At 51.2% G+C, this 8,775-nt stretch overlaps 1 long non-coding RNA gene across 1 annotated transcript; it reads right to left on the bottom strand.

Moving 5' to 3' along the window:
* Positions 1 to 289: 289 nt before the first annotated feature.
* Positions 290 to 6,862, bottom strand: LOC129115870 (uncharacterized). Its single transcript, XR_008533269.1, has 3 exons — positions 6,817 to 6,862; positions 6,409 to 6,525; positions 290 to 378 (listed from the first exon to the last, which is right to left on the bottom strand). It is a non-coding gene; the product is annotated as an uncharacterized LOC129115870 (long non-coding RNA).
* Between the last annotated feature and the right edge of the window lie 1,913 nt (positions 6,863 to 8,775).

The following is an 8,775-nucleotide window of genomic DNA, read 5'->3' as shown; positions in this document are numbered from 1 at the left end:
GCTATTTAATAGCATTATAAGTGAACTATTGTTAACACTGTATTGTTTGCCTTTCAGAACCAAAGAGAAGCTTTGAATGTATAAAAAGGATAATAAGTACAGAGCTAGTGGCTCGTTTCACATCCACACTAAATGTTTGAGGACGTTGAAAGGAGGAAATGCAAAAAATATTCAGATTAATAAAACTTTGTGTTCTCCTGTGAGCTATTTCCTTTTTTAAATCCTGAATAACCTTAGTTATGACTCCATTTTGAAATCAGTTTAAATCCTCACCTCTTATTAACAGAGTGGCGTCCATCTTTGAAGACTAAAGGAAGACCCATAGACTGGTCACTCTTCATGGACACACAGCTGGGTTCAGGTTGTTCCAGCTTCCTCCTGATAGAAACAAAGATAAATTCTGCACTGAGAAAAACCAGTGACTTAATACACCTACAGTACAGAGGTCGCATTAAACAAAATTTTTTTTAACAATCACAGATAAACAATTTTGAAGGACTATTATCTCACAGCGCTGCCGGTCCAGCTGCTCTGCTGGTTGACATGAAAAGTGACTGCCCAGAGAGTCTGGTTAGTCCAGTCTCCAGTGTGTCGTGTCTCTGTTCATCTTTTCTCTACATTCCATTATAAATACACAAACTCAAAGCTTGTTCTGCATATTAATGAATAAATAAACACACAAACAGACACGTAGAGAGTCATTATATTACAAGACAGTTGTAATAATTGACACAATTCTAAAGTAAATATCCTGCTTGAATCCATGTTTGTTGGCGTTAAGCCTTTCAGGCATTCAGCCGGTGCTTTGTTTTCTAGACAAATGGGACTGCAATCTGGATTTCATTGTGCAACCCTGTTGTTCAATGACAATGAATGAACCTTTTAACCTGGTAACAGACAACAACCGCAGTGAAAACAACATTTTCATATAGAAGTGGATATAGTGTGGCATCCCGCCCCTGAAGCCTCGGCCTGAACGGTTTTTGACCGTGGGACCTGTGGGACGGGGTCTGCCACCCCCACCCACCAGCCGGCCACGGAGATCACCCCTGTCCTTCCCCCAATCAGCGGGATGGGGAACACCTGGCGGCTGGGAGGAGGAAGGCCCGGAGCCACTATAAGAGATTCAGAGACACGCATGGAGAGGAGAGGCAGAGACATGCATGGACTGCAGAGGCTTGAACTCTCACGGAGACCCACCCGTACCCTTGTCCTGTCTAAATATTGAAATTCAGGCCATCACTGGCCTCCTATGGCCACAACCTCGCATCGCCAGGATTGGCGGTTTGACGCGCAGGGTCCAGGCCTTCCAGATCGCCCAGCACAGCCGGCTGGAACGGTGGCTGACAACCTGACCCCAGCCCGACGACCGGGTGATTTTATTGACCACACCCTGCGGCGACTCCCGCTGGACGCCCGCCGCGTGCTGGCCCACCATCATCCTGCCACCGTGGACGACCTGGTCCTTCAGCTGGAGAACTGGCAGGTCCCAGCTTTTTTATGATTGCCCCATTATGGCGCGCTGAGACCCGCCAAGCCCTGTAAGGGACCCCCTTCGGTGCCCGGCTCCCGGCGTCAAATAAAACTGAGCGGAGTACCGGAGAATTATGCGGCGCTGTTGGTGCGGCCAGCCCGACATGGCATGCTATTGCCCGAGGGGACGTTATGTTATTATTATTATATTCCTTTATTGATCCCCATGGGCGGACCACACGTGCATGTTGGCAGCTCAACCTGCTGGAGAAACAGATAATAAATACACATATTATACCATCCCGGTGCGGGTGATGAAAAGGACACGCAGGCCCTCTTGGATATCCGGCAGTGCGGTTACCCTCCTCCGCCCCTGACCTGGCGGGCGGGAAGGCAGGGGCACCCGATGGAGGTGGCCTGCGTCCACCACGGGATGGCACCCGGATATACCCCACGTGCCACGTGGTAGTCCGCACCACACACGGTGTATTCCACGATCCAGGCGGTCCATTGTCCCCCACCTACCTTTCCTCCCAGCTTGTTGAGTTTTTGGACATTCTTACCAGTCCTGGGGAAGGCTCCCCGACCCGGCCAGTTCGCCACCGCTCAGCTCCAGGATGAGGCCCTCAAGCACGCCTGGAGCCACAGTCCTGGTTCATGAATGGCAGGCCCGAGACAGTGAGTCACACACCACACCCGCACTTCAGCACCAGGGGGGTCTGGAAGAACAGCCTCCGGGGAGGGGGAGTTTCCTGAGGGAACAGCTAGTGGTGCCCCAGTTCCTACATCAGTAAAGTGCTTTTTATGGCCCACCCCACCTCCTGGGGGCCCACCTTACAGCATGGACAAGACCCGGGAGCGGGTCCTTAGGTTCTATTGGCCGGGGGTTAAGCGGGATGTTGACGCCACTGCCAGGGGATGCCCCGAGTGCCAGCGGTGCCCCCAGGCCACCGCTAACATTCATCATCCCCCATCATGGCCTTCAGAGCATCGGGGTTAAGTGTCTTGCCCCCTTCCCAAGACCAGCCGGGGCCACCGCTATATCCTGGTGCTACCTGGACTCGCCACCCGGTACCCCAGGCCCTTCCCCTGCCCCGCCACCGCCAAACAGTCGCCCGTGAACTCATGCTCCTCTTCAGCCGGGTGGGGATAGCGAAGGAGGTGCTCACCGATCAGGGGTCGTGCTTCATGTCACGGGTGATGAAGGAGGTCCTCAGGCTCCTGCAGGTGAAGCAGCTCCTCGGACCTCGGTGTACCACCCCCAGACGGACGGCCTGGTCGAGCGTTTCAACAAAACCCTGAAGCAGATGCTCAAGAAGGCCATGCAAGCCGACGGGAAGAACTGGGACCAACTGCTACCCCACGTACTGTTCGCAGTGGGAGGTCCCCAGGCGTCCACCGGGTTCTCCCCCTTTGAGTGCTGTACGGGCGGAGGCCCCGCGGGATCCTGGACATCGCCAAGGAGGCCTGGGAGAGCCAGCCGTCCCCCACCGCACCACCGTGGACCACGTGGAGCAGGTGCGTGACCGCATGGCTCCGGGTGTGGCCCATCGTCCGGGGGCACCTCCAGCAAGCGCAGCAGGCCCAGGCAGGGTCTATAATCGAGGAGCCCAGCTGAGGACCTTTCAGCCAGGGGAACTGGTCCTGGTCCTGGTCCCCACGGCGGAGTGCCGGTTCCTGGCCAAGTGGCAGGGGCCCTACGAGGTGGTGGAACGCGTGGGCGGGTGAACTCACCGGGTCCGCCAGCCAGGGAGGCGGAAGCTTCATGACATGTGATGTACCACATCAACCTCCTGAAGCAGTGGAGGGGGGGGAGCAGGCACCCGCCGACCCCGCTCCCTTGTCCCTGGCGGCCCGGCAGGAGATCCCGGAGGTCCCGGTGGGGAGGACCTCAGCCCGGCCCAGAGGCACGACCTGGACGAGATCATCCTCCAGCATCGGGACGTGTTCTCCGACCTGCCGGGGAGGACTGCCGCCACCCACCACGACATCCGGACGGCGCCCGGCATAAGGGTAAGGGTTCCGCCCTATAGGATCCCAGAGGCCCGGAGGGAGGCCATACGGACCGAGGTGCGCCGAATGCTGCAGCTCGGCGTGATGAGGGTCTGAGTCACGCAGCGCCTGGTGCAGCCCGGTGGTCCTGGTGCCCAAGCCAGATGGTACATTTAGGTTCTGCAACGACTTCAGGCGGCTGAACGAGGCATCGGAGTTCGACGCCTACCCCATGCCCCGGGTCGACGAACTTATCGAGCGCCTGGGCCCGGGTGGGGGTACCTGTCGACCCTGGACCTGACCAAGGGTACTGGCAGGTGCCGTTGACCCGTGCGGCCCGGGAAAAGACGGCGTTCTCCACCCCGGGGGACTGTACCAGTACACCGTCCTCCCTTTCGGGGTACACGGCGCCCCCATCTTAGCCACATTCCAGCGGATGATGGACCACCTCTTTAGTGCTCCTGAGGCCCCACCAGGATTACGCGGCGGCATACATTGATGACATTATCATTTACAGCCCCAGCTGGGATATCCACGTCCGCCAGCTAAGGGCCGGGCTGGGAGAGCTGCGGAAGGCGGGCCTCACCGCTGAACCGGCCAAATGTCGCCTCGGGAGAGAGGAGACGACGTACCTGGGGTACCGGGTCGGGAGAGGGACAGTGCGGCCGCAGGAAGGCAAGGTAGCCGCCATACGGGCCTGGCCGCAACCCAGGACCTGAAGAAGCAGGTGAAGGCGTTCTTGGGGCTGGTGGGCTACTATCAGCGCTTCATTCCCGGGTCGCCACGCTGGCCAGCCCCATGAACGACCTAACCCGTGGCCTTGCCAGACCGGGTCACCTGGTCAGAGGCGGCGGACCGGGCGTTCAAGACGCTCCGGGAGGCCCTATGCTCAGAACCGGTACTAATAACACCTGACTTTTCTCCCTGTGATTGTCCACACAGACGCCTCAGAGAGTGGGACTCGGGGGTCTTGTCCCAGGTCCGGGCCGGAGAGGAGCACCCGATAACCTACGTCAGCTGATGGAAGCTCCTCCCCAATGAGCGCAACTACTCCACCGTGGAGAAGGAGGCCCTGGCCATTAAATGGTGCCTGGAGAAGTTGCGCTACTACCTCCTGGGGAGGGAGTTCACCTTAGTCACCGACCACGCCCCCTGAAGTGGATGGCGGGGGCCAAAAATACAAACGCCCGGGTGACACGGTGGTTTCTGGCTCTCCAGGATTTTCGGTTCCGGGTGGACCACCGACCGGGCCGGGAGCATGCCAACGCCGACGCCCTGTCACGTCGGGATGCCTGTCTGGGTGGGTTCCCCAGAGACCAGGGGCTTGAACAAACGAGGGGAGTGTGGCATCCCGCCCCTGAAGCCTCGGCCTGAACGGCCCCGTGGGACCGTGAAGGACGGGGTGTACCACCCCCACCCACCAGCCGGCGACGGAGAGCACCGGGTCCTTCCCCCACAATCAGCGGGATGGGGAACACCTGGCGGCTGGGAGGAGGAAGGCCCGGAGCCACTATAAGAGAGGCAGAGACACGCATGGAGAGGAGAGGCAGAGACATGCATGGACTGCAGAGGCTTGAGGCTCACGGAGACCCAAGCGTACCCTTGTCCTGTCTAAATATTGAAATAAACGCCGTCGGCTTAAACCTACCATTGCCACGTGTTTTCTCTGAATCCCGGCGGCTTCTTCAGTCCCGGACACCACAATAGGTAAGCAGCTGGTGATGAGAATCAGGTGTGTGTGACGGGAGCTAACAGGTTTTGACCGTGTCGTATCCTGTCGGGTCGTGTTCTGTAACGTGTTGGTGTGACTGGCATGCTAACATTCTTTGGTAGCTGAATTTAGATTGAACAATGCTGATTTAATGCTATGGTGTCATCATCATCATCATCATCATCATCATCATCATCATCATCATCATCATCATCATTTGTTTTCATTCAAGTTTGTTCATCATCAGTTTAAATCCTCACCTTTGAACAACAGAGTGGCGTCCATCTTTGAAGTATAACATATATAATATAACATTGATATATAATATATTACTGTGTCACTGTGTCTTTGAGCAGCTTAGCTTGAGTTGGTTCTGTTTGAACTGAGGTTAGAAGGTCTAAATGTTGTGGTGGACCAACAGTCTAAGACACAGCATGTAACAGTGGAGTCTCAGGTTCAAGTCCACACTCTTTCCTTTTTTATGTCTGTTTTCTGTCACTTTCTACTGTCAAATATCAAATGAAGGCATGAATTCAAATATAATATAAAAACAGAAGTGGTCCAAATGTACAGTTGACCATTTCCTGTCTGTTTTTTTTTCATCAGATAACTTTTACATCAGTACTGCTCCTGGATGTTTGTTCTTGACCTTCAGGAACAATATATGGAGGAGAGAATCTAAACTCAAAGGTCCACTTACTAATGATTTAAAGCTTTCAGCTGAAAGCTCTGAACCACGGAAATAAACCTTTGAGCTTCATTTTTAGTAGTTATTTAAAGAACAAACTCAAACATCAACACACAGAATCAAAGTGAGCAAAGCTTTTCTACAAATGCTTTTTCACCACATGTTGCACAGTTATGATGTGCACTGATTCAAGAAGCACCTGGTAGGTCTGAACAGCTGATTTGAGTCAAATATGAGAAAATGAATTAAACATTTGAAGCACATTCTCCCACATTATGAACAGTGACTATAAAGTTTGGGCAGAAATATATGAGTATTTTCTTGAAGAGTAAATTCTGAAATGGAGGTTCTCAGGTGTTTTGCTCCAGAGAAAAACATCAGTAGTTTGTGGCTATAAAACCCAGACTAAGATCATCTTAGTCTGAAACAGTATCTGCACTAATAGTTCTGCATCAGCAATATAAATCTTTGAGCAGAATATTTTGTCTTCATCCTCAATGCATCATCTTCATCAGGTCAGCTCACAGTAAAAACAGTCTCTTACTTTGTGTCTGAGGGTCCAGGTTCATTACTGAAGTCTGGAGGATGATCTTTGGACCGATCACTCTTCATAGACAGACAGCTGGATACTGGAGACTCTGCTCTCTGTCTGTACTGAACTCTGCAAACACCAACATGATTTTATTCATAATGAATCCTTGATAACAACAAAGACATTAAAGGAGCTCTGAATACACAAACTACTGTTACTGCTGATATTTAGAAGGTTTAACAGTTTGTATTAGTCCTCTTAGATTACATTACAGCTTTTCTAGGTGACTGACAGCGGTCACTGATAATAAGAGGAAGAACCTCAAACTCAACTTAAAATCTCTAAATCAACAGAAAACATTGTCAGAGGTACAGTAACTGAAAATGACTCCTATTAATGAGTTAGCAGCAGTTCTCTTACTTTGTGTCTGAGGGTCCAGGTTCATTACTGAAGTTCAGAGGAAGATCATCTTTGGACCGTCACTCTTCATAGACAGACAGCCGGAGACTAGAGACTCTGCTCTGTCCTCCTCTTCCTCCACACGATTACTCATTATCTGATCTGAAGTCAGTCTGAGAGTAAAACAGTAACACTGACTGTGAGCTCACAACACAAGAATCAAGACCGAGAGAACAGGAAGTAACACACACACACACACACACACACACACACACACACACACACAGTACAAAGTGTACACACACAACAGTACAAAGTGTAATAACAGCAGACAGTTCATTCTAACATGTGTCTCCTCTACAGTCCACAGGGAGAAAACTGACTCACAGACTTTGACAGTAAAACAATCAGATGTTGGATTAACACTCACCCTGCCTCAGCCTTCAGTTTACCTCCTTCTGCTCTGTCCACTCAACATGGAGTCTGAACTGACGCACTGAACTATTCAAGGTTCCCCTTCTGTTCTTATCTAACTGGACCACTTGGTCACTGCTGCTTCTCCCCTCTTCATTTACTGGAAATCAGCTGAGTTCATCTAGAAGTGTGTGTGTGTGTGTGTGTTGTGTTTTTATTCCATGTGTGTGTGTGTGTGTGTGTGTGTGTGTGTGTGTGTGTGTGTGTGTGTGTGTGTGTGTGTGTGTGTGTGTGTGTGTGTGTGTGTATTGTGTGTTTATGAGCGTCTCTCTCGGCTTAAACAGGTTGAATTAAAATGAGTTCTGGTCAAAATGTTGCTGCATTATCTTCATGTTTTAAATCATGAACATAAATCTATTAGAGCTTTCTGTGTAAAGTTTTCTGTTACAGACTGTGAGGGAACAAAAACACAGTTGAACATCAGCTCCTTCATATTCCACTGGATGTGGAGCTTTCTGTGTGACAGGAGGAAGAGTGTGAAGGTGAACCACCTTTCATCTTGACCTCTGACCCTCAGGAGACCCCCAGGGCTGTGTCCTGTCCCCCTGACTCTTCTCCCTTTACACAAATTAGAGACTCTGCTCTGTCCTCCTCTTCCTCCACACAACCACTCATCTTCTGATCTGAAGTCAGTCTCCACACACACACACACACACACACACACACACACACACACACACACACACACACACACACACACACACACACACACAGTACAAAGTGTAATAACAGCAGACAGTTCATTCTAACATGTGTCTCCTCTACAGTCCACAGGGAGAAAACTGACTCACAGACTTTGACAGTAAAACAATCAGATGTTGGATTAACACTCACCCTGCCTCAGCCTTCAGTTTACCTCCTTCTGCTCCGTCCACTCAACATGGAGTCTGAACTGACGACTGAACTATTCAAGGTTCACTCCTGTTCTTATCTAACTGGACCACATGGTGGCTCCTCCCCTCTTCATTTACAGGAAATCAGCTGAGTTCATCTTGAAGTGTGTGTGTGTGTGTGTGTGTGTGTGTGTGTGTGTGTGTGTGTGTGTGTGTGTGTGTGTGTGTGTGTGTGTGTGTGTGTGTGTGTGTGTGTTTATGAGCGAGTGACGACCAAAACCACACAGGAGAACAACTGCCAAAGTGACATACTTACACAGAACTGTTCACTCTCTTTATGCGCCCAAAATGTAGTTGTCACCACAAAAAACAGCTGATTACATTTGTATCTGAGCTTGTTGCTCAACAACTTTCACTGCATCCATCAAGTAGTCGTCCACACAAGATGTTCATTAAAGTGTAGTTTCAGGAGAAAGTGATTTAGTTCTAGAAGTTAAGACTAACCTGCTTCCTCCGAACTCTTAGTTTCCACGCAGCCAGCTGTCCAGTCATGACAGATCATTGATGAAGGACAGGGGAGCCTCACTGTCCTCAGGAAGAAACAAACCCACTGAGATGAAACTCACAACATCCTCAAGTGTTTCCATCTGTGACTGGAGCTCCTCTTCCTTCA

This window comes from Anoplopoma fimbria, unplaced genomic scaffold (genome assembly GCF_027596085.1).
Source record: "Anoplopoma fimbria isolate UVic2021 breed Golden Eagle Sablefish unplaced genomic scaffold, Afim_UVic_2022 Un_contig_7711_pilon_pilon, whole genome shotgun sequence".
In the NCBI taxonomy this organism is placed as follows: Eukaryota; Metazoa; Chordata; class Actinopteri; order Perciformes; family Anoplopomatidae; genus Anoplopoma; species Anoplopoma fimbria.
Note: the sequence above shows the minus strand (reverse complement) of the source record. Positions and strands in the feature narration are given on the sequence as shown.